The 25932-nt window shown below is 30.7% G+C and overlaps 1 protein-coding gene across 1 annotated transcript in view; it reads right to left on the bottom strand.

Moving 5' to 3' along the window:
• LOC129987494 (probable cationic amino acid transporter) overlaps nt 1-9286 on the bottom strand; it is a 191614-nt gene extending 182328 nt beyond the window's left edge. Inside the window, exon 1 of the mRNA XM_056095469.1 lies at nt 9236-9286. The gene's annotated coding sequence lies outside the window, so the exon portion shown is untranslated. The remainder of the gene's footprint in view (nt 1-9235) is intronic.
• Between the last annotated feature and the right edge of the window lie 16646 nt (nt 9287-25932).

Here is a 25932-nt window from a genome sequence, read left to right as displayed (position 1 = left end):
CGCGCGTGTGTGTGTGTGTGTGTGTGTGTGTGTGTGTGTGTGTGTGTGTGTGTGTGTGTGTGTGTGTGTGTGTGTGTGTGTGTGTGTGTGTGTGTGTGTGTGTGCGTGGGTACGTGTGTAAATGCATTTTCTAACATTAGTTTTTTTTATATATACTTCTGAACAAGAAAATATCTACAGAAAAATCATTTCAGCATTTATCTTTCGTTAAAATATCTAAGGCAAAATAGTGATTATGCTTCCAATACGATCCATATACGATAGAAGAGATATACTAAATGGAATAACGTTCACACCGTTTCACATACATCAAGGTAAGGTCAACAGTACAACGTCAGTAACATTAGTACAGAAAATAATTATTACTTCTAAATATGTACTTTATTATGTGGAACATTTCATTTTGTTCTGTTTTAAGTTTAAAAATTATAGATCTATCTGTTTACTTTGATTTTATGAAAATTCTTTTTATATATAACAGAGAGAAAAAATGAAAGATTTTTAAAATATATGTCCCATTCTTTAAAAAAGCATTCGTTGAAAAACAGCAAGGCAAATCATTCGGATAAGAAATCGATACGCTTGAAAGAGTTCATGAAAAAATTCAGTAACAATTTTTGTTCGAAAATACTTTTTTTCAGCACATTTACCCATACAATGAATCTTTCAACTATTTAACCAATTTTTATAACTATATCTTATTAACTACAAAATATTTATCAATAACAGAAGAAGAGAAGATGTTTAAATGTTATTTGTTAAAATTCATAAAATGCTTCAATCTTCCTTCAGATAATTCCTCATCATCTTTCGAATAACATAATAGATATCTTAAAATCTTTTAAAAATAAAATTGAATAATAATTAATTTTTATTTAAAAAAATACATTAGTAAACATTTGACAGAAAATAAAAAGATTATGAATAGTATATTATAGTACATGCACTAGATAATACGAAGAAATAAGCAAAAGATATTTAAATGATAAAAATCATTAATTTGTATATTTTACTACAAATAAAAGATAACATAAAATTAAGAAATTTTTTAAACTTGTGAAAAAATCTTCAATAATATATATTATTATTGATTTCTTATTTATATGCTTTTAAAGATGAATGTTTGTACATCTTTCATAATAATCGATGGTTTTTACACGATCTTTACACGATGTACAAATTTGGCGCACCTTCTATTTAAAACAAGATAAGGGTCATTATTAAATTTCTGATCCTAAACTTAATTAAAATATAAGTTAAATGAAAATTAAACAAGTTTTTTTTTCAAGTATATTTTCGAAAAATTTTCTCACAAAATAAATTTTACTCTATCCCAAAACTCTAAAGTCATCTAAATGTCATCACCTCTTTTTTTTCCATTTCCATATATTTTTTTCTCTAATTTTGATTTTTATCGTGTGAGAATATGATGTTGTTTTGGTTTGAGGTTTTTGAAGTCTCAAAATGCGTAGGCAACAAATTGGTGATTTATCGCTTTTGACACATCAATTTTTCGCTTTTAGGGTTATTAGAACATAAAGCAGAAAGTTGACACATTTGGCGATTTATCGCCAATTAAAGTTACAACTTGATTTCCAAATTATTCATTCACTAAATTCTTACAAATTGTCTTAATTAATTTAAGTCATTAACCAGTTTAAACCGGTTTGAAACAATCACGAGACTATCAGATTACGCATGCGTCGATATTTAGAAAAACGATGTTTTTTTTTTTTGTTTTTTTTCATTTCAAAATCGGTCAAGTTCCAAAACTTTGTTTGCCAGCTAGAAAAATTGAAAATGAAAATTTTTTAAAAAATTCATTTTATATAGAGAGAGAGATAGAGACCGATAGAGAAGTCTCGTGATTGTTTCAAACCGGTTTAAACAGGTTAATGATTAAAATTAAATAAGACACATAATGACTTAAAAATAATAATGTTCTTACATGATAACTTGAATTTACGATCGTAGATTTCATTTTTTTATAATTTGTTTCATTTAAATATTTGAGTTTTTTTTAATATTATTTCAAAATAGAATTTGTACTAATATCTTAAATGTTATAATAAAACTCAAACTACTTTTATCGCTTCATCAAAACATTCAATCACGTACGTTAACTATTTTTTAAATTACGATAAAAAAAATGTTTTCTTTGGACTTTTAATTTCAAAGTAGGATTTTCGCTTCCACTTATATTTCATAGTATACATACTTTTTAATTCACGATAATTCAGCAATAACTTCTAAAAGACTGACTTCAATAAATTCGTATTTTTCGGTCTCATTAAATTATGAGATAAAATTTCAATTAAATCCATCCCATATTAACAATTTAAAAGCTACCAATATTCCGATTGAACAAGCCGGTCACCAAAGGCGGCTCGTATTAAAATAATTTCACATTCCTTAAATGATTAAATAATAATTAAGGCAATAATTTAGATCTAGACTGCACAATCGAAAGATACATGACATTTCTAAAATCATGCAACAAAATTTAAAGATAAGTCAGTAATACAGAAATTTAGTTTTACAATTGAGAAAAGCAATGTAAACACAACAAGTAGATAGTCGCTCGGAGCTCTTTGTCAGAGAATTAATTATATTGCTATTCTAAAAAAAAATGTGCCGATAAATTGTAAATTATATGGCAATTTATTACCAGGGGATTACATTACTTGAAAGAAAGAAATGGAATTATGGATGCAGGTATTTTACAATAAGTGACCAAGAATGATGTGAAAATCAACCTTTATAGATATAATTTGGTATATAGAATATGCCTTTATAGATAGAATTTGGTATATAGAATATACCTTTATAGATAGAAATTGGTATATAGAATATATAGAATATACCTTTATAGATAGAGTTTGGTATTTAGAATATATAGAATATACCTTTATAGATAGAATTTGGTATATAGAATATGCCTTTATAGATAGAATTTGGTATATAGAATATACCTTTATAGATAGAAATTGGTACATAGAATATACCTTTATAGATAGAAATTGGTATATAGAATATACCTTTATAGATAGAAATTGGTATATAGAATATACCTTTATAGATAGAATTTGGTACATAGAATATACCTTTATAGATAGAATTTGGTACATAGAATATACCTTTATAGATAGAATTTGGTATATAGAATATACCTTTATAGATACAATTTGGTACATAGAATATGCCTTTATAGATAGAATTTGGTATATAGAATATACCTTTATAGATAGAAATTGGTACATAGAATATACCTTTATAGATAGAAATTGGTATATAGAATATACCTTTATAGATAGAATTTGGTACATAGAATATACCTTTATAGATAGAATTTGGTATATAGAATATACCTTTATAGATAAAATTTGGTATATAGAATATACCTTTATAGATAGAATTTGGTATATAGAATATACCTTTATAGATAGTATTTGAATTATAGATTAAAAACTTGGAAAATTATAAATGTTGAATATTTTTATTATAATGTAACATTTGCAATAATAAGCCCTGAATTATACAAAATCAACACCCTGCCCATTCGGAAACCGAATGGAAAAAGCTGGGTCGAACGCGGAACAACCCATCCGGTAGGAATTCACTGAATAAAATAGTAGGTCACGAAAGGACAAGCCCGAATACCGTTCAGAATGTCAAACAACAGAATCAAATAATATAAAGTAAAAATAAAAATACAGTATGGAGTGAAAATAAGGAGGGGAAATAATAAAAAATAGAGTAGAATACGTGAGAAAAAAACATAATGATGTCTATAAATATTGTTGACTAAGCATTCCCTAGTTCTTTAGTCAATAGTCTCTGAACAATCAGGATAGCAGAGTTTCTTACACCTTTGGAATTTCAAAAAGTTTCCAATTGTCAGAAGGCCACTGCTCATTTTGGTTTTTTTCCACACTTTTTGATAATGTGTGGAAAAATGTCTGCAACTCTTCCCTAGGAAACATATATCATGCAATGATATTTAAAAGCGCCCAGCCAATGAGAATTTGATTAAAATAAAAGTTTTCAAGAAACCTTTTGATGTTGGCATTGTCAAACACTCCAGAAGTTAAGAGAAAAAGTAAATAAAAATAAAAAGAAACAAAGCATTTTATAACGTTCTACAAATTTCCCATATGTATTCAAGATTTACAGAGACTGATTTCTATCTAGGAAGATTAGGCCTATACCGTCAATATTCGGAATATTTATCGAGTTATAATTATTTTTCTAGAGGTACTTTCACTACAAACTCCATTTTCGGTTTTTTTTTTTAAACTCATTTTGTGAAGAATGATATTTTTCCACTATGTCGCTTCATTCAAACAATCATAACTCAACAAGAAATGAACCAAATACAATTATTTATATATCAAATCAAAATTTATATATCAAAATCTATATAAAACGGTGGATCTTTTGTGTTTCAATGAAAATTCTATTTATAGAAATAAATTTTTAATAGCTATTTAAAATTTAAAATGACAGAAAAAATCTCGCTTTTTCTATTCATCGTTGATGAAAAAAATGTTAAAAAAATCTATATATTTTTATAATTTTATTGAGGCAGACAACATGAAGACTAATATTAGGCATCATTTCCAACTAGAATTGTGTGTCTGTACAAATTAGAATTTAAGATATCATGTTTAAAAAAATAGGCTAATTAGCTCATTAAATATTAATTAATCAATTAATTATTAGTATAATATGGTTTCTTTCTCAGTGAAATGAGTTTAAACATATATTAATGACTTACTGTAAAAAAACTGGATTTTTAAAGTTAAAATTTTTAAAAAAAATTTCTAGTGTGTACGTACACCTAAATTATAAAATATTAAGACAATATTTGTTTTTTGTCAAATACAATTGGTCAGGTTTCTACCTATTTCATTATTTTAACTTAGTTACTACAGTAATTATAAACAGCAAGCATCTGTTTAAATACAATTGCGCACAAACATGGATAAAGCGCAATCATGAGTCATAAAAAAAGAATAAATAAAACATGAAGTTACTAAAACAAAAATAATAATTAATTGACTCAACAATTTTTTTATATAGCAAGATTTTTTCTCAATTTTTTTATACTATTCATTATTTTTTTAATTATTATCCATATATGGATTTAAAACAAATGAAATTAAAAGAATTCGAACTAAACAAAAACATTTTAAAAATTTAATTTTAGGGATTGATCATTTTTTTATGTATTTTAATTTTTTTATCTAATTTAGAATTCAAGATTTTGCATTTAAAAGATTTTTCCTAGTTAGAATTTATGTTAGCATATTCAAATTAATGTAGAATTTTGTTTTGGGCAGAAAGTAAAATAATAATAATTAAATCTTGATCTGTATTTAAACTTCTCATTTGCACTTGAATTAAATGGAATCAGAAAAAAGCTATCATTAGATACATAAATGCTTACATAATATTTCACCCATACTTAATTTATGCCAAAAACTTTCCAACTTTCATAAATTAGTTAAAATTTCGTGGCTATAAACAACACAGAACCAGCAATAAAATATTGAAAAGAAAATTCATTAAAAACTGTTAAAAAAATTTGCTCGAATCAATGTTTTTTTTCTTCGTATTTGTATTACCCATTATCTCATATTTAATATTTTTAGATAAAAATTACTAAATAATTTATTTGATAAAACCTTAACAAATCAATATGATTCCTTTAACCTTTAAATGCCCTAAGTTTCAAATTTAATACCGAAGTTTTAAATCGAATTGCACTTGCAATTGGTTAGTTTTTAATATTTGGCCGCATGAATGCTATTATTGCGAAATGTTTTTTGAACAGAAGTTAAAAATATAAAAGTCAGCTGTCAAAATTGTTCAAATAATATGAAATTTTGTTTCACGCCGTATTAAACAAGTGATATATTTTTAGAAAAAGTTTAGAGGAACAAATCTTTAAGGCATTTCATTGTTCCGAAAAATAAAATTACTTTTGAGGTAAGTGAGTATTTTATTTTTGCTATAATATAGTTATTTTTGGCAGGTGTATGTTTTTCTTGACGAATTGATATCTGTTTGAAAACTGATACCTTCTTTTATTTCGAAATAAATATATAAAATATGTATCGTGCTTTTTTTAATCATTTTCTCTTTATATGGCTACTGGAATAAACACATTGACATTTTTTTAAATTTGGAAAATCTTGCTTTTAAAGGTTAATTATAAAAACTGAATTTAAAAAACATTTTTCTGTTCAGTGGTATTTTCGAAATTAATTCTGAAATTAATATAATTTTATTCTCATTAAAAATGATTAATGCAAGTATTAATGATAATAAATGTTAATCGTTATATATTTTCAAAATTGAGGTTAAATCAGTTACTGAAATTAAAATCTGAAACTTTATCTTATGTGAGGTTAAATTCTTTTCTCTTTCTAAAACCAATTTTATTTTTGCTGTTAAGAAAAAAATTTATATATTTTAAAAATGCTAATTTAAAATTTATCAAAATGAAATTATCGTTAGTATAAATTCTATTCTTATTACAACATTACCATAAAATACAATATGCAGTTAATATTTTATTACTAAAAATTGCATTCGTAGATTTTTATTAGTTAAATAGTTACAAAACAAATAAGGATAAAGAATAAAATGTTAACAAATTATTAAAATTAATCCAATAACATGAGTATTTATCTGTCAGATAAATATTTTTAATTCTTCTGATTATTATTCAAAATAATTAAAAAATATAAATTAAATTGATATTATTAATAATTAAAAATTATTACAATGATTCAGAATGTTTCCGAAATTAAAATTTGAAAAATTATCTTATGCGATATTAAATATTTTTCTCTTTCGAAATCCATTTGATTCTTGATTTAAAAAAAAATTTCAATATCACTTTTTAAAATATTAATTTAAAATTTATTAAAATGAAATTACTCAAAAATCATTCGTATGAATTCTATCATTATTACTATATTACCATGAAAATCCAATACAGAGCTAATATTCTATTATTAAAATTTTCATTCGGAGAATTTTTATTGTTAAATACTTATGTAACAATTATTTCTTGAAAATCAAATGATAAAAAAAAAATTAAAATCATTCCAATAATATAGTGAAAATATTTCATCAACATGCAAAATTTACGAAATGAAATATCAACGTAGTTTATGAAAATATTTATCAGATAAATATTAATTAATCATTATTATTATTCAAAATTACTATTATAAATTAAAATTTTATACAATTATACAGAATTTTTATTTATAGAGTTTTTACGGAATATTAAGTTATTAATTTATAAAAAAGCAAATAAATATTCCACTAATAATGTTATTAACGATTAATAAAATTATTTTAAATCTAAACAATTAATCTTTCTCGCATCTTTTGTATATATTTCAATAATTATAAAGAAAAATCTTTTCTTAAAGGGCAATGTAATATTAATTCTTAGAACAAATATCTCAACGCGATGTTTTAATGATTCAAACGTTTAACCTTTCCCTGATGGAATAATGCCAAAATATTTATCGACTATTGATAATATTAATATAAAACTTCAACTTGACGTTCTCAAATATAATTTATATTAGTATTTTACTATTTGTTGTATACATTGTACAATAACTCCTTTAAACTTTTTCTTTATTTATTAATATTAAATAAAATTTTCTTTGTTTTAAATAAAAAACAATTTTTATCAAAATTTCTTTTTCCGTTCCTTTTTCGTTATTATATTTATTCTTTACCTTGCATTGGATTTATTCAATAATCTTGATTATTAAGTTTAACAATCAGAAATTAAAACTGAATATTTTTTGTTACGGGAAATAGAACCAAACTGCTTCTACAAAAATATATTCCATTTTAGAAACTAAACACAGATAGAATTGTTTAAAATTAAATTTAAAATCTAATGTTTTTTTCCGAAACAATCTTCCTTAAGCATATTTATTAATTAATATATTCAATCAATAGTTTTAGTCAAAAATTTTAGTAAGTCGTAAAATTCATTTATTACTTTTCAACGACAGAACTAAAATAATAACACAAAAATATTTATCCTGGACTAAATTACTCACACTAGTTTTATTGGTTACACAATTTTTCTTAATATAAAAATTAATCAAGATACTAAAAAAAGCCCTTAACATACGAGTTTTTTCATCTTAAAATTCCAAGGTCCATTTAGTTTTATGAAAAAATAAAACTAAATGCAACTAACGATGTCTCTCGTTCTTTTCAAAAGAAAATATAGATTTTTCAGGAATCTAATTATTTGACAAACTCGTTCTATAATTTAAGATTTAACTAACTTAACTTCCTATAACTTAAGTTTTAACTAACTTAATTTTTAACTATTTTTTTAAAAAATTCGGCCAATAATCTTAATTATTACAAAAATTATTTTCGTTTCCTTTCAAACACAGAATCAAATTAATTAATTAAAAACCAGCGCCTTTCTCTTAAAATTTGCTAAATTGTTTTTCAATGATTATAAAATTTACATTAAACTAAAAATATAGAGAAATAAAAAAGAATCGTATGACCTTAAAATCTGAATGCCTCGCCCATTAACTAATAATATCGTACGTTTAGCCTCATTGAATTATTTTTCACACACGTTATTTTTATAGGATATAAAATTTTTCTTAAGCTAAAATAAATCAAAATACAAAGCAGCTCATACAATTTTAAAACATGATTTTTTTCTTTTAAAATCTCAGGTTGCATTTTAACAAAATGCCACTAAGAATTGTCATTCCTTGTTTTTAAATGAAAACATGAATTTTTCTTGACTTTTGCTGTTCAACAAAACTCTTTCAATAATTTCTAGCGCTACATTTTAGTCAATAATTTTGATAACTTTAAAATACACTTTTGTCCCTTTTCAATGACAGAACGAAAATAATTAAAACATTATTTTCTAATGGTAAAATCGTTCGTATAAATTAATTTTCAATAACTATAAAATCTGCATTAAACTAAAAATAACTCAAAATACAAAAGAACCGCACAACCTTAAAATCTAAATGTCTCGCCCATTCACAAAATATATCGTATACTTAGCTTCACTGCAAACCCATTATCGCAGAGAAAGCACAAGTCGGGGAAGTTGCGATAAAATCGATTATTTTATAGCATTCCGCAAAAGAGTTCTGCAGCGAAATTATTTGGACAGAAAAGACTCTAAAAGAAGGAAAATTTCACTTACCCCAAAGAAGATTTTAAAATGAAGGACCCTTTTCTATATGAAGGTGAATAGTATATCAAGTAGCATCTCCTGAATCGGAAACCTCGAAACCGGGGAAAATACGCAGAATCGAACTTTGACCACTGCTGCCCTCTAGCGACCGAGGTGAAGATCAATACGTAAAGGCGCTCTTTCTAAATGCTCAGTTCGGAATTTCAGTTCGTCAAATCCGATAGAGAAGCTCTTATCTCAACAAATTGATCCCCGGACACAGATCTCATTAACAATCTTTGGTTCTTTTTTATATTGGTGATTCTGAAGTTCAACCGATGCTGCAGTTGGAGTTGTTGTTTTTTTCCAGATAAATTTTCACGTTTTGAATTTTGTGTGTGTTCTATTTTAGCAAGAAAATCATGATATTTTTTATATGCTTTGTGAAAGATTGCACAGACCTTCTGAATATTACATAATTTAAATTTACTAGTTAAAATTTTTAAGACCATTTTAATTATTTTGTCCTCCTAGTCATGTTCTCGAAGTTTTGGAATTTTTATTATTCTAGCTGTCTTCGGCGACCAGATGTTCATCCACCATATTAAAAGCATTGATTTAGTCATGTCAACCAACTTTGATGAATAACATCTTATCATAACAAAAGAAGATTCTGTTTTAAATGATATTATTGATGGTGTAACTAAGGGTTATGAGCTCTCATATGAAACAAAAATTGGTAATATCGGTTTAGTGGTTGGAGCTGGAGTACTGTACTGTAGATTCTTCTAATTATTATAGGTATGTATATTTTTCTCTCAAGATTTTACGATGTTATTTGATTATTGCAAAAAATTATTTTCCCCTGAAATAGCTAATGAATAAAGTTTTGCCATCGGTATAATTTCCATTTTGTACGATAACAAATTTTCATACATATTTTTATCTTCACTATCTCATACTCAGGGAATATCTGGCCCTTATCAACAAAAAGCTGAAGGAAGCGTTGTCACTCTAACATTGTCTTAATGGCTTTTGTCTTGCAAAGGATTCTGAGATAAAATTAAGTGCAAGCTTTAAAATAAATAACATTTCTCCCCAATTAAAATCTATGGATTTGTTATGAGTCTCAAAAGATGAGTCTTCCATTACCATAAGGAAAAGGATTAATGCGCATAAAAATGATTTGCCAATTATGTTTTTAATTACTTTATCTAATTTCACTAGATTTCAATTGAATTAATAGTTTTGCAGTTTGGAAACAACTCACAATACTCTAGCAATTCCGCCAAATTAATAGTACAAACATGTTTTGAAGCATTTCAGCTTTTTCTTGCCTCAGCAGGTCTAATCTGAGACCTTTCCAAACAATGTTAAATACAATCCCTCATTTTCTCTTCGTCATTTATTATTTGTCTTAAAAATAAATCATTCACAACACACTTGTAAGTGCAAGCCGTAGATCTGATTCTCTGCACTTCATCCTACTAAATTAGAACACAAATGTAAAATTTTAAGATCCCAAATTTCGCACACACTGTTGATGGATGAAAAATGAACTTTGGATCTTTCACTAATCTCGTTTCTTGAACAATTACGATACAAATCGTTTGTAGTAATCATTTTATCATTATCAACTTGAACTGGTTGACTGAAATGTTGGTCCTTATTTTGTGAAAAATCAACAGAAAAAAAAGGAAAGATTTGGTAAACCAGTTGAAGTAAGTAAGATTATAAACAGGTTTATCAACTTTGTATAAGTTAAAAACTAAAATATGATGAAAATTCAGTAGAATCCTAGTTTAGAGTGCCCCTTATTTCGCCAAGCATGCCAACAGTACAAAGTCGCCAATCAAGATGGAAGACTATATAAACAATACTATAGAACAGTTACATTTACATCAATTTCATTAAATTTAAAATATTCATTGATCACGATTGTTTTATATAATAACACTTCTTTTTTTAACCTTTATGAGTCACAATTCCTGATTTTTTTAAATTCTGAAATAACGAACTTTCATAAACCGACTGTACCGATTTGTACTTTGCACAATAAAATTTGATCACTCGATGCTTTCGCCATCTAAAGAAGGCACCGGTCAGAATTTTTTACCTTAAAAAACACCCTACAGCTTCGCTAGCAGCGGGAACGGGAACCTAATAAATTCGCGAGCTCATTAAATTTAAGGATTCTGAGAATAACAAGAACAACAAGCTCAAGAAAAAATGAAAGCATCTGTTTCTAACAGCTTCGCCACGAAATATGATGCTCTGCTTTAGAAGAAATTGGAAGGGATAAATGCACTTACTTGGTTCACCAAATTCTTCTTTTGAGCTGGGAAAGATTCAGATTTTCCATAAAAAACAGAGGCACTTTTCAATAATGCAAACTTTATTCTATATGTATTTCAAAATGTAGACATCAAATAATGAAATACAATATCCCTTATAATATTTGTGATCAGAATATTTCTTATTATCCCAATCCTCATACAACGGATTATTGGACACTCACTGACTTATCGAATAATCAAGGGAAATTCACGGAAAATAACAACAAATTTCAAAGAATTACATTAAAATATTATTATAAAATTATAAACAAATCAGTATTAGGGTTATTAAGAAAATGATTCCGCTTACTTTTTTGGGTTGCCATATTGGCTACAAACTCGAAGTACACTAAACTAGGATTCAACCGAAAATTCTTTCATTTTTTCCCTCATTGCTAAAATTCTAAAAATGCAACCAATTTTCAATAAAATTATGGTCAATTTAATCCAAATTAATAGTAAAATATGAGATAACTTACATCAAACAAAATAAACTGTATGGCAAAGAAATCTTTCACAAAGGTTATAAATATTTGTATGTGAAAAATTATAACTACTTTTGCATAACAAAAACTTCCTGGCTTGTAATCCATTTGGAAATATATGGAAAAAAGTGTATAACTAAAATCGATATCACAATTTTAAATACATCATTTCCTTATACTATCTGAGAAAACATATGAAAAACAACTTTTACTTGAAATGGCAAAAACAAGTGAACTTAGCAAATCACAATAAACCACATGCTGCCAAACCATATCAGAAAAACTGCCTTCTTCTAAATATTCAGAAATCGAATAAAGCAAGGATTTAAACATCCAGAAATCCTAATTGATGGAGCAGAAAAGAAGAAGAAAAAGATGCTCAGAGGTCAGAAAATGAGACGTAATCAGCCATGTACCCGACAAAAAAGCACCCCCATTTGAACAGTTCTCTTGTCTCTTCTCAGATTTCGATCCATTTCCAAATTCTAATTCAAAAAGAGTGGAAAGAAGTGAGAGAAATGCAGCAAAGGTTAGAGTAAGTGGAAGTGTGCACAGTTGAAACTTTCATTTGCGAAGTTCGTAGTACAACCCGAGAACAGTGCAATCTAATTGATCCAGTAATCCTTTCTCCAGCCCCAGGTTTCGAAACGACTTCAGATCTTAATTGGTGGCGAGTGAAAGGAAGGAATAAGTAGCTTGGTTAAGGTAATTGGAGTTAATAGTCAGGTTCCATCCAGTAGTCAACCTCTCCATTGTTCCGCTTCCACCTATTTCCTCTCTCTTTTTCGAACCGTCTCTGAAACGTAATTGATATAGAACGTGAAAGAATAAGAAGGCAGACATATGCAGGGAGAGGTGTTTAACTATGTATCTAAAGGCACCAAACTTGGTTTAGTTCTCACCATTCTTCAAACCGAGGGTTCGAAATGTCTTGGAGTTTTAATTGAGCAAAAGGAAAAAGGGAGGGTTGAGGATTTGAGGTTTTGAATAGATCCTTCGAGAGTTGATGAAGGATTTCAAGATCTGAGTCGATCCTTCTAGAATTCGACTAAGTATTTGAGGGTATGAATCGATTCTTCGAGAGTTCGACTAAGGATTTGAGGGTATGAATCGGGTCTTCGAGAATTCGACTAAGGATTTGAGGGTATGAATCGATTCTTCAAGAGTTCGACTAAGGATTTGTGGGTATGAAACGATTCTTCGAGAATTCGACTAAGGATTTGAGGGTATGAATCGATTCTTCGAGAGGTCGACTAAGGATTTGAGCGTATGAATCGATTCTTCTAGAGTTCGACTAAGGATTTGTGGGTATGAAACGATTCTTTGAGAATTCGACTAAGGATTTGAGGGTCTGAAGATGTGGAATCCCCAAGTAAAGATAAGATCACCCGCGTAAGTCAGGTCACCTATTCTAATATACAGGATTTTTAACTGTCTCTGAGTATTAATTTAGGGTAAGAGTTGAAGGAAGCGTAAATTGAAAAGCAGAGCTGTTTGAGTAGGAATGTATATCTGTGGTTCTCCCTAAGATGATGCATCGATATTGGCCTGGTTCCCATTCCTTTGATCCCAGGATACCAAAAGACTTCGATTGCTCATTGCAATAGAAGCAATGGTAAAAAGCTTCGAAGGATACAGGAATAGAGGGTATATAGCCTTGTATATACAAGGAAATTTCAATCTCGTTGATCTGGTTCATGTCCCTTTCATTTTTCAAGAGTATAAACTGTTTTCAAATCCTAATTTCACGGTGTGGAATGCAGAGAAAAAGAAGGTAGAGACTGGAAGTACGAGAGTGAGAATATTAGAGGTATCACAATAATCTATTCTATATAATCCTGTGGCTTTCTTTAGCCCCAGGATTATATAGAATAGATGAAATTCTTTTGTAAAAGAAGCTATTTTGGACTATTCCGCGCTGCGATGATCCTTAAAAATGGATAAATTTTCTGAACCAAGCTGCAGGTGAATTTACCAAAAATTTTAGAATACACATTTGTTTTCCTTTATAAAAATGTCAAATTGTTTCAAAATTCTCAAAAACTTCAATTCCCTATATCATGACCCATCTAGGGCATTGATATTACTTTCGTTAGAAATGAGTCTTAATCACAAGGACGTAAAAGTTTGTATTAACAGATATAAGACACCTTTATCCTTAATGAATAAAATTTTACCAATTTTTTAAATGAATTATTTTGGTCACCTTATATAGAAATGTAAAGGCACACAATTATTGGTCTGGTTCCCACGCCTTCACAAGTTTTTAAAATATCCATGGCACTAATTATCCGGAATGGATGATTACAGAGGGAAAGAATTTACGCAGGCAGGGATACGAGAAACGAATTATTTAGCTGAGTAATCCCGAGGGTTTGCTTTTGTTGGCTCAGTTCCAATTTTTCTACCTTTGATAATTAGAGGGAGGAGAGATTATGGAACAGAACACGGATTATCAGGATTAGGGAAATGCAAGTACATAGAAAGTACCAATCCAAAAAAAAAGCATCCTAATTGACTGCATCCTCTTCCCCTGTATTCAAGAATTTAATCGTCCTGAATCCTAACTGATGAAGGATTCAAGGAAGAAAATGAGAAATTAAATGGGTATTCAGCCATCCATCCGAAGAGAAAGATGCACTACTACTATCCAGTATCCCGTTTCGTCCCATGCTTCAATCCGAACTCGAGTCCTACTTGGTGGATGGCTAAAGAAATAAAAAAGCATTAAGAGGAGTGTGAAAGAATTTCAAGCCGTAAGAATATTATATATATATATATATATATATATATATATATATATATATATATATATATATATATATATATATATATATATATATATATATATATATATATATATATATATATATACTCTGCCCCCATTATTCAATTTGGCCCCAAATCCATATCTTCTAGGAGTTCGGACAATCATTAATTCCTAATAATGTGGAGGAAAGAAAGGGGAAGGAATAACAAGGGGAATATAAAATTAAGGTAAATATAAAAGATTGAATTAATTGCGGATAATGCACTCCTATCTTTTCGGTTACTATCGCTCTTTTCACTTCTATGATTCTACCTCTCTTAGTCCTAATTAGTAAGGTCAGTTTAGTTTAGTTTAGTTATATTAACGTCCCGTTGTAAAGCAACACTAGGGTTATTTTGGGACGGACCTCGTCATTTTGAACCGCGGTCAGATGACGAGGACGACACCTGAGCTGGCACCTCCCTCTCCACGCCACACCAGCAGGAGGACGCGTGGTATGACAGATTTAACGTGCAACAGACCCTCTTACACGATGGTTCTTCGGTGGAATCGGGTCTCGAACCTGAAACCATACGGCTCAAAAGCCAAGACCTTACCACCAAGCCACCGCGGCCCCAATTAGTAAGGTCAGAAGAAAGAGTAAAAGCTGATAAGACAGGGACAGCAATAAGAGTTTGTAACAGCGAAGTCTTCAATGTGAATTTTTCTACAACTATGCACTTTCCGCCACAATTTAAACTAATTACAAAATTTAATTTGTGAAAAGGGGAAGTAAGGGTTAAAAGGATAATAGGAATATAGAGAGGGGCGGTTGGTATGATTTATCTAACCTTCTTTCTCTAGGGTACAAACCACTTATTGAGTGATATTCTGACAGAAAGGAAGTGGAAAAGTGATATCTTGTGTTGAAATATTGCGACATGTAGCCGTGTATATTCACTGGGAACACACCACTCTTAATCCTTTTCCTCTTCTTGTAATTCCTTCAGTTTCAGTTTCTCTGGGCCTTCAATTGTGGGTGGAAAGAATAAAATGACACGAGATTTTCTGCATAATTCCTGCAGGAACAGCTCTAATATCTTAATTTCTTTCCATTTCCACAAAAAGTTCGGTCTGTCGCCGAGTTCCAATTCGTTTGGTTTGGAAGAAAGGGAAAAGGATAACAACATCAAAGAGTCACTCCTATATGATTATCTAATCACATGGGAATCACATGTCTAATCGCACTTGAAGTAGTTGAATGTCCATCGTCACTATAGCACATAGACAATAAATAAGACTGAGTCCTATTGGTCATCACAGACCATGATACAACTTCTCACATAAGCGATGCGTCCTGCCATTAAAGGGGTGGTAACTTGCCCCGACAGCACACGAGAAGCGAAAACCAGTCACCGTACCGGAAGCTTCTTATCCCCATATAAGGAGTGCCTCCTTCTGAAGAAACAAAAAAATGTAGGAGAAGTTGTAGTACATAACCGTGCATGCACCCTCCAATAAGAATTCACCTCTATACGTCTGATACCTAAGTTCTTTATCCATTTCAAAATTATGCCCGGAAAAGCGAAAACACATTTAATTCAGGCAGATTTGGCATGCACCAGCAGACTTAATCAAAATCAATTAATCATCAATATTTAATCAAAATCAAATTTTGTATTTTGGTCCCTGCAACGCCAAAGCCGTTAAATTACAATTTTGCCTCAATATGACAATGAAATTAGCTGGAAAACTATAGTTTTTTTTTTTTATTTATTTAAAATTTGTTTGCTACATAATTTCTTTTCCCAATTCAAAGATTTAGTAAGAATGCAAAGACACTTTTTTTTTAATTACAGCCAATCACCTTGTTACCAATGAACTAAACCGTATAAATAGTGATTGTTGTGACTGACTCTTATGTTCATTAACTCTCCAGCTTTTGCAAAGAGGACAACGGCCAATCAAAATTCAAAAAATTCTCAAACTGTTGATAAAAGGCTAGAAATATTTTCTTTTTTGAATTTATATTTTGTTAAAATCATCCCTATCAATAACGAATTTTATTCTAATATTATTGAGTTCGACACATTCTATATGTGGTACTGAACCGAGGCTATTTCCCCACGTATGTATGCATTGCTAGGGTTATTCCACCACGTTCCGGTATGGTGGTTAGATCTCGCCACCTTGGTGGGTAATTAAATAGGTGCAGGATCTGGCTTCTCCCATCGATGACGGAACGTACTTCCTTCGGGAAGGGTTGTACCGTGGCCGGAGATGGCCCTTAGGTCTCAACCACAGTTCTGTTGCTGTTGCGGCGGTCCGGTCATTCAGTATTCTTTATCTGTGTGCCTTCGGGCGGGTCGGAGAGTCAGTGATATGACTTCCCCTTATAGTATACATCTACTATCTTGCATCCTTACGAATCTGTAGAAATATTCAGGAACTTTTCCATGCCCTGATCTAATTTGCACTTGCATCAGATGAAATATTATTTTTATAATTTTTAGTTTCGATATGAATTCATATATTATGTGCCCTTTTCACGACATAATGCAAAAATACTAGCGGTGCAAATAAACATTGTAGAGCGTTGTGCAGCCTTATATTAACACTAATAAAGTATCAATCACTAAAAATTGATTGACTGCTTACCGTATTATTAATAATAGTAAGGAATCATCTTTAAAAACTAATTAAATTTGTGAGAAATGTACAGAATTAGAACACCAAATGCAGATATTTCTCTTTGTAGCTTGAAAATATATTCGTAATCAGCAACTAAAACGTATAAAAATAAATCTTCCAGAAGCGTTAGATAAATGAATCTGCCTGGTGATGAAAAATATTCATTAGAAGCAAAAAAAAACACAAAAATATATTTATCGGGAAAAAGATTAATGAGAACGAAAAGTAATATCTATCGCCGGAATGAGCTGATGATTAATGTTTTCTTCATTGAAGCTGCAAATATCTTTTCAAAGAAAAACTTTTTTTAAAAAATATTGTTTCCTTTCTTTTATTAATTAATTTTTTAAAAGACATACCCAAAACGTTCCTAGAAATACACTGAAATTAAAATTGAGATTTCTGAAAACTTTTTTTTGGAGCAGAAAATACTTTCAAAAGAATCGAAATGGAAGAGAAAATCGTAAAAAAACGATGGCATTGATAGAAATAAATTAAATGAAAAGGAATATTTTAATCAAACCTATATATATTACCAGGATCAAAAATTACCAGGATTTCCGATTGCAAAGCACTGATGTCAAAATTTTTTTACGATCCCCAAAACCTATTCTAAGCTAGTTTTCGTGAAATTTTTTCAGATTTTGTGGAGAAATTTCTTTTTATGTATCATTAAACTCTAAAGGGTGACATTTTCAACCGTCGAAATAAAAAAAAAGACACACAGCATCATACTTCGCGAATGTGGAGTTGAATTGTTGATTTTTTATCAGAATATCTAAAATAATAAAGACATTACAAGAATGCACATTTTTCACTTTTGTAAAATACTAAGATATTTCACCAAATCATTTATGATGTAGCAACTAGCTCAATAACTGTTCCCCAAAACATTAAAAGATGTGAAGCAAAAAAATTTTTATGAGGGGGAAGGGGGCAAAACGTTTGACGTTAAATAAAAATATAAATTCTAAAAACTATTTTCACTCCCCCAGACTACATTTTTGATAATAAGATAGCATTTATTGTTTATTAAAATTTTAAAACGTTGTTGTTGATTTGTTGGCATCAGAAAGTCTATTTGCATAAAATTATTAGCAAAGAATACTGTTAAATGCGTAGTGTTTTAAAAACTCATTTAGAATTTAGTATGCTGGCTAATTTGAAGTAAGTACAAAATAAATGGATGATAAACTCTTAATAATAATATATAAATTGATTATTAGTAATAATTGCATTTAGTATCAATAAATCCACAGAAATCCATTTTTAAAATCTATCCAATAGTTTTACCAGTTATTTTTTTATAATTTAAAGCCAAACAATTGATGAAAATAATAGCTTCCAAAGACTATATACATAACAGACTTCATTTTAAAAGATTCATTCTTTATTTGTAGATATATTTCGAAATATCATAATGGTACGGCTGGCGTCCTTGCATAAGGGTAGCGCATCTTCCCGTGATCTGGACGTCCCGGGTTCGAATCCCGGTTCGGGCATGGTTGTTCTATCTGTGAGGTGCGTGAATGTGCTCCTCTGTAAAAAGGGGTTGTGCAAGCGAATGTGTGAGTTTCATCTTCATATGAGCTAGAAGTCAGACTTCTGCCCTCCGGTGCTCAGGAGTCTTTACCCTCAGAAGCTAATGCACCCGCTTTCCGTGGTAACGCGGATACATCATCATAATGATATACATTTTATCTTAACAGACTCATTTATATTTCTACAACTATGAAAACTGACACTAATTTACATATATTTCAAACTAAAAGACTTATCCCTTCTTTCACATGCAACTTTAACCCTTTAAAGGGCCATTTTTTTCTAGTCATATTATGTTAAAATATATTTAGGCTTGAAATTAGAATAAGAAAAGGGATTCATTTAGCTTATTAGAGAAATTTAATTTGATTTACTAATTAATTTGGTTAATTAATAATTAAGTGACAAACCAGGACACATCATTTTGTGTGAGATAAAGAAATGAAGCATCTAAGTTTCTGTGTTTCTAAAAAAATGTGTCAGAACTTATGCCAACCTACATAATTTCATACAAAGATTGATCAATTTGGTGGGAAGCATACTTCCCATGGCCTTAGAAAAGGTTAAAATGTCACACTTATTTACATATATATATCGAACTAGAAGATTCATTCTTTGGTTTATACACAACTATGAAAGATTCGAGCTTATTTACAAATAATTAACAGTGAGAGATTCATCCCTTTACTTACACATGATACTGAAAAATCACAGCATTTACATAATACCTTTTGGTTACACATAAACAGATTCCTCCTTTTGTACATACACAATTTTAAAACTATATTTATTTGTGTGAAATCAGTAACGAAAAGCTCACACTCATTTAAATAAATCGCATTATGTGATTCACCCTTTTATTTGTACAGATCTTTTGAAAAGTCCATTTAATCACATATACCTCATACTAATGCACCTACTGTTTAGCTTTCGCACAACCGTAAAATGATCACCCTCATTTATATTCACTTACCATTAGCAGATTCATTCTTTTCTTTATACACAACTATAGAAAACTCGCATTCATTTACATAGACTGTACACTAGTGTGGTGAATAGCATATAAGCCAGTTAACAACTACGCTACACGGGCAATTGCTTTTGCATAATGGTTATGTTACTGGATTGCTAACTACAAGGTTCTAGGTTCTATCCTCGCTCATAACTACCGCTAAATTGGTGACCTCGGACGATGAACCTTCAACCTTCACACAGCTGTTGTGGCGCCATCTACCGGCAACCAAAGTCGTCAGAATCCCTTGGCGCATCAGCAACCACAAACGCTCGCTATACCGCTTGGCGCTAATCAACTGGGTACAGGCCCATTAGACAATAGCTATAAATACATCACTACTCAACAGCCATATCGTTCGTCTCACCTCCGACTCACTGGAGGGAGAGTCTGTGGTGAATAGCATATAAGCCAATTAACAACTCTTCTACCCGAACAGTTGTTTTGGCATAATGGTTTAGTTACTGGACTGCGAACCACAAGGTCCCAGGTTCTATCCTCGCGCATCACATACCGCTAAACTAGAAACCAGGTTTCTCAAATTATCGATCGTGAAAAAATTTTTGTGGATTATTCCAAAATGTCATACTAAATTTTGTAAAAAACTGATGTGACTTAAAATCTTCATCAAGTTATGCATTAGACATATTTTTTCTATAAAATTATATTCAATAGTCTTTGCTAATGTTTTGGCCCATAAAACGTTTTTCAGATGGAACAAACGCTGATCATCTCTGAAAAAATTCCATACCCGAAAAAGATTGAGTAAGTCGCTATAGATTCAGTTTCTAAAAAGGAGATAGACACACCCGAATGTTTGAGAAATCTTGCACTAGAATATTAATCCTTTTGTTTGTACAAACTTGTTGATGGATACAGTCTATCAACAGGTTATAGATACAACTATTACATATATATCACATTAAAGATCTATTCTTTTGCAAACACGCACCTATCGATTTACATGTATTTCACTGGGAAACATTTATTCTTTTGTTTACATTATAGAAAATCTCATTTATATATATTTTACACAAACTGATACATTTGATTGATTTGCACTGACAGATTCATCCTATTATTTATCCAAACTCTAGGAAATCCATTTATATAGATTTCGTACTAACAAATTCGTCCTAATATTTAAACATATCTATGTGTAGTGAAGAGCTTATAAGACAGTTAACAGCTACGCTACCCGAGCAATTGCTTTTGTATCGTGGTCATGTTACTGGACTGCGAACCACAAGGTCCCAGGTTTTATTCTCGCTCATCCCAACTCGCCACATTGATGACCTCGGACGATGAAACTTCAACCTTCGTACAGCTGTTGTGGCACCATCTGCCCACAGCAAACCAAGTCGTCAGATTCACTTGACGCAGCTACAGCAGCAGCAACCACTCACCCACACACGCTCGCCATAACGCTTGGCGCTACTCAAATGGGTACAGGCGCATTAGAATCAACAGCTAATACATCACCACTCAACAGCCATATCGTTCATCTCACCTCCGACTCACTGGAGGGAGAGTCTGTGGTGCAAAGCTTATAAACCAGTTAACAACTACGCTGCACGGGAAATGGCTTTTATATCATGGTCATGTTAATGGACTGCGAACCACAAGGTCGCAGGTTCTATCCTCGCTCAATCCAATTCGCCACATATCTATGGAAAATGCAATTACATAGATTTTGCATTAACAGATTCACCCTATTATTTACACATTTACATAGACTTCACAAAGCTATAATTAGTTAATTAGTTACTGCAAGACAAAATATTTATTTCTTAAAATGAAATTGAAATGGATCATCTTACAAAGTATTCTTCTCAAAGCACCTTGCTACCTTATTATGATGATACAAAGCATTAATTTTATATAAGGAAGTTCCATCGATCTTTTAGCTCACGATTACTCACGGAAAAGCCCGAACGGTTACTGGATTGTTAGCCGCCCTGACAGGTGAAAAAAAATCCAGTGTGTCACCAAACATAAGATACATCAAAACATCACCATTACTTCATACCTCAATCATTATTTTTATTATAATAGATCGAAATGGAATCGTAAAATATCGAGAGGATAATTTATTAAAATAAAAAATAGGAAAGTATAAGTTTCATATTAATTTTATTTACTAAAAATAAGAAATAAATAAACTCACTACGAAAAGAGATTATAACGGAGAATGCAAAACTTTTTTGTGTCATTATTTATTTGAGACATTTTGCTTTGCTACAGAAATCTATCCGATTTTATTTCCAAGTGTTTGTCACCTTTATTAAATTTGTTATAGCCATCAACTTAGATAAAATGTATCACAACAAAGAAAGATTTATTTTAAACAAAATTTGCATAATAAACATAAAACATTTTGATTGGTTAGCTTTGTAAACAATGTGGCGAAATTAACTGGCATCCATTATCTATAGAAAAACGGGACTTCTAGGAGCCCTTAACTTCATATTAGGAATCATGAGATTAGATAAGAAATAAAATATTAGAAAAATCAGTACGGCAGTTGTAATTAGGGAACTTTGTCAAAGTTGTTCTTCACAAAGAACGTGCAGTGATGCTTTTGAAACTTCTCTTAAAATAAAACATGGTGAAAGACAGGAAACGGTTAATGAAATATCTAGGGCTCATGAGCTTTCTTGTGAAATAAAAATTTATGACATCGAACCAGTGATTGTGGAAAGAAACTGGTTCATTTGTTTTCTGAATTATTTTATGCGCACAGGTATAAAGGGTACAGATACAATTTCAATTATTACAAATTAAAATTGCTACCTAAAATTTTGTTTATTAGATATTTGATTCTTTCAAACATAAATCTTACAAGCCAGTGTGGTTTCCATGCATAAATTGTCAAGGAAATAATTATTCGTTGAAAATCAATTTTCCTAATTGCCATCGCATTTAATATAGTTACGAATCTGTAATGCTGCTTCCCAGCATAGTTGGTTCCATCATCAGAAAGACCGTTTTACAGTCATCTGTATTGGACGGAGTCCGGGTGCCGCGTCGGTGGTCCCAGGGTTTGGCGACCAACTTGGTGACCAGTTGGCGACTTGGTGACGAATTTGGCGACTTTGGTGCCAAAATAGGTTATATCCGAAACATCGAGAATTTTCCCAATCCGTCCATTAGGAACCGAGATACGCCTCGAACGTTCCTGATTGGTTGAGAGGCTTCTAGCCCCGCCTCCTGAGACCTATAAAAGGAGGCAGTCTGCAGGTGCCAGAGTAGTCGGGATCGACGGTGAAGAACGAGTCTTCCAGAGATTAGCAGAGCAGCGACGGAGTCAAGCTAGTGCTGAACTAAGTTGTGCGCTACTGTCTGCAGTAGAGTCTTGTTGTGTGCACGTCTCGGCTGAAGATAATTGTCTTCTCTGTGTTGTATATAGTTGTCGTCTTTGTGCTGTCCTGTGTGTCTTCGTGTAAATAAACGTCGTTGTTTTTTTTCTACTGCCGCCTGCTGATTGAGCGTTCTCCACACCATACCACTCCCACTATCTAAACGAACCCGGAGATTTCGGAACAATATATTGAATAATAATAGTTGCAATTGTTAAAATGATAGCGCTAATGAATTATTGACATTTTCATCTGCCTTAATGAATAATATAATAAAATACGATCAACAATCATACAATGATTAATCAATAACAAACTACTATTATTCTCAAATTGAAAAACTGACGAAAGTAACACATTTCTGATATCTACAGCTTTAAATTGTCAGATTTAAAGTTATATGTAACATGACAAGAGGGTTGTTCTCTCTTTAAATTTTCTTGTAATGAGACAATCTAGCACTTTCTTTTTTCTTCTCTTTCTATGACCCCGGGGGGGGGAGCACCTCGAAATGAGGATGAGATGCTTCCGGCATGGTGGTTGGATCTTGCCACCCTGGAGGGTACACAAATAGGGGGGAGGATCTGACTCCTCCCATCGATGACGGGACGTACTTCCTTCGGGGAGGGTTGTAGTGTGGCCGGTGATGGCCATTAGGACTCAACCACAGTTCCCGCCAGTGTTGCTGTTGCGGTGGTCTGGTCATTCAGTTTTTTTTTGTTTGTTTGTTTTGTTTTGTTTTGTTTGTTTAAATCCCTGTGCCTTTGTGGCGGGTCGGAGAGTCAGATGGCTGACTTCTTCTCTTTCTGTTCTCCTATGCACCCCCTAAAAGTATAACGTGTGTGGGATGGAATAGAAAGTAAAGGGCCAAATTCTTGAAAATCATGGCAGTTGGCAAACACAAATGCACTCTGACTATACGTGAATAGCACACAGTATGGCAAATATGTTTCAAAGTAAAAGAATATGTAAAGTAAAAGAAAAGAATCCGGTGGATGATCAGAACGAGAGTGGTTCTATCGAGTGGAAAGTTACACAACTCAGCTCTGTTTATTTACATAACTCTTACCTCCCCCCCCCCCGCAATATCTGATGAATGAAATACCAAAGGCTGAATATGAGCAAACTGAAGGTCAGAATACTAAAACTATATTTATTTCAAAAGTAATGGACATAGGTAGCCATCTAGTGACGTTTAAAAATTATTCCAGTTTAAAATACCATATATATCTATAACCGTCACGAGATCGATTTCTAGAAATGCACGGGTGGTGCGCTCGGACGTGAGAGACGATCGCTGGTGATGCATGTATGACATACCCGTCGCGAAAGGGTTAAATTTTCATCTATTTGGTACTTCGGCGGACAGAATTTTGAATCGGACAACCACTTCTTTTTGTGTGCAGTCGACTACACCGCCACCACGGAACGAAGCAGTATCCACAGGAGACCATGTAAGGGCTGACGGCGTTCTATGAGATCGAGATTTTCAGATTAATCCAACACCGGTGCAAATGCCTAATAATGAATAGCAATTATGCTGAAAGTAATAAATTGGTAATAATTTCATTCCTATTGGTAAAAATTTCATTTCTATTTCATGTATTCATACTTTTTTCATCTTTGTGTACAAAATTGTGTGCATTATTTGTTGATACGCGCACACAAAAATGGAAAAAAAAATTGGAAAAAGCTAAAAAAAATTTAAGTGAAGATAAAGGGAGACAATTAAGATCTTCGTTAAATTAAAAACACCGAATCTCCGCCTTGCATTGAATTAACAAATTTTAATGAGAAAAACGAATTTAGCAACAATGGTTTTATTTTATTATTTGTATTTTACTTCATTATTTGAATTTTATTATTATTTTTTATTCAAATAACATTTAAAAAGCTTAATTAGAAAGAATGATTTACAGCGTCTACCAAAACTTTTCTATTTTCAAGAAATTTAAAACATTAGCAGATTTAATATTACATTAGCTATTTACATTCATTTATATTAGCTATCAAAAAATTTTTGTGAAAAAATCATTAATTGAAAACCGAATAATTTGTAATCTTTGAATATTTTAGAGCATTAAAAATATTAAATAGATAAACAATATACGAAGAAGAACAATGCGTTTTGTATATTATAAAATTAAAAAAAAAAATTGTTTTTGCTTTTCCTGTTTGTTGAAATTTTTTTATACATAAGTGTAGTCTTTCTACGATAGATGGCAGCACGAAGCATATTATTCATAATATGGTAGAATCTCGTTACTCAAAGTTAATGAAATATGCCTCATTCCGTTTCGACATACAACGGTTCCCAATTAATTAAAAAAATGAAAAAAAAATGTCTGGTTCTGAATTATTTATTTATAAATTTACGAAAATTAAAATTGAAAAAACTTTGTCGCTTTATATTCTATATTAAATTATATTTCATTCAATTGTATTTTTGTGTTAATATTTGAAATACAAATTAATTTATAGATCATTAAATTTATTAAAAACTTTATTAACTAAAGATTTCCACTGATTTCATTGCAAGTTTATGCATTCGTA

Source organism: Argiope bruennichi, chromosome 10, assembly GCF_947563725.1.
Source record: "Argiope bruennichi chromosome 10, qqArgBrue1.1, whole genome shotgun sequence".
Taxonomy (NCBI): domain Eukaryota; kingdom Metazoa; phylum Arthropoda; class Arachnida; order Araneae; family Araneidae; genus Argiope; species Argiope bruennichi.
Note: the sequence above shows the minus strand (reverse complement) of the source record. Positions and strands in the feature narration are given on the sequence as shown.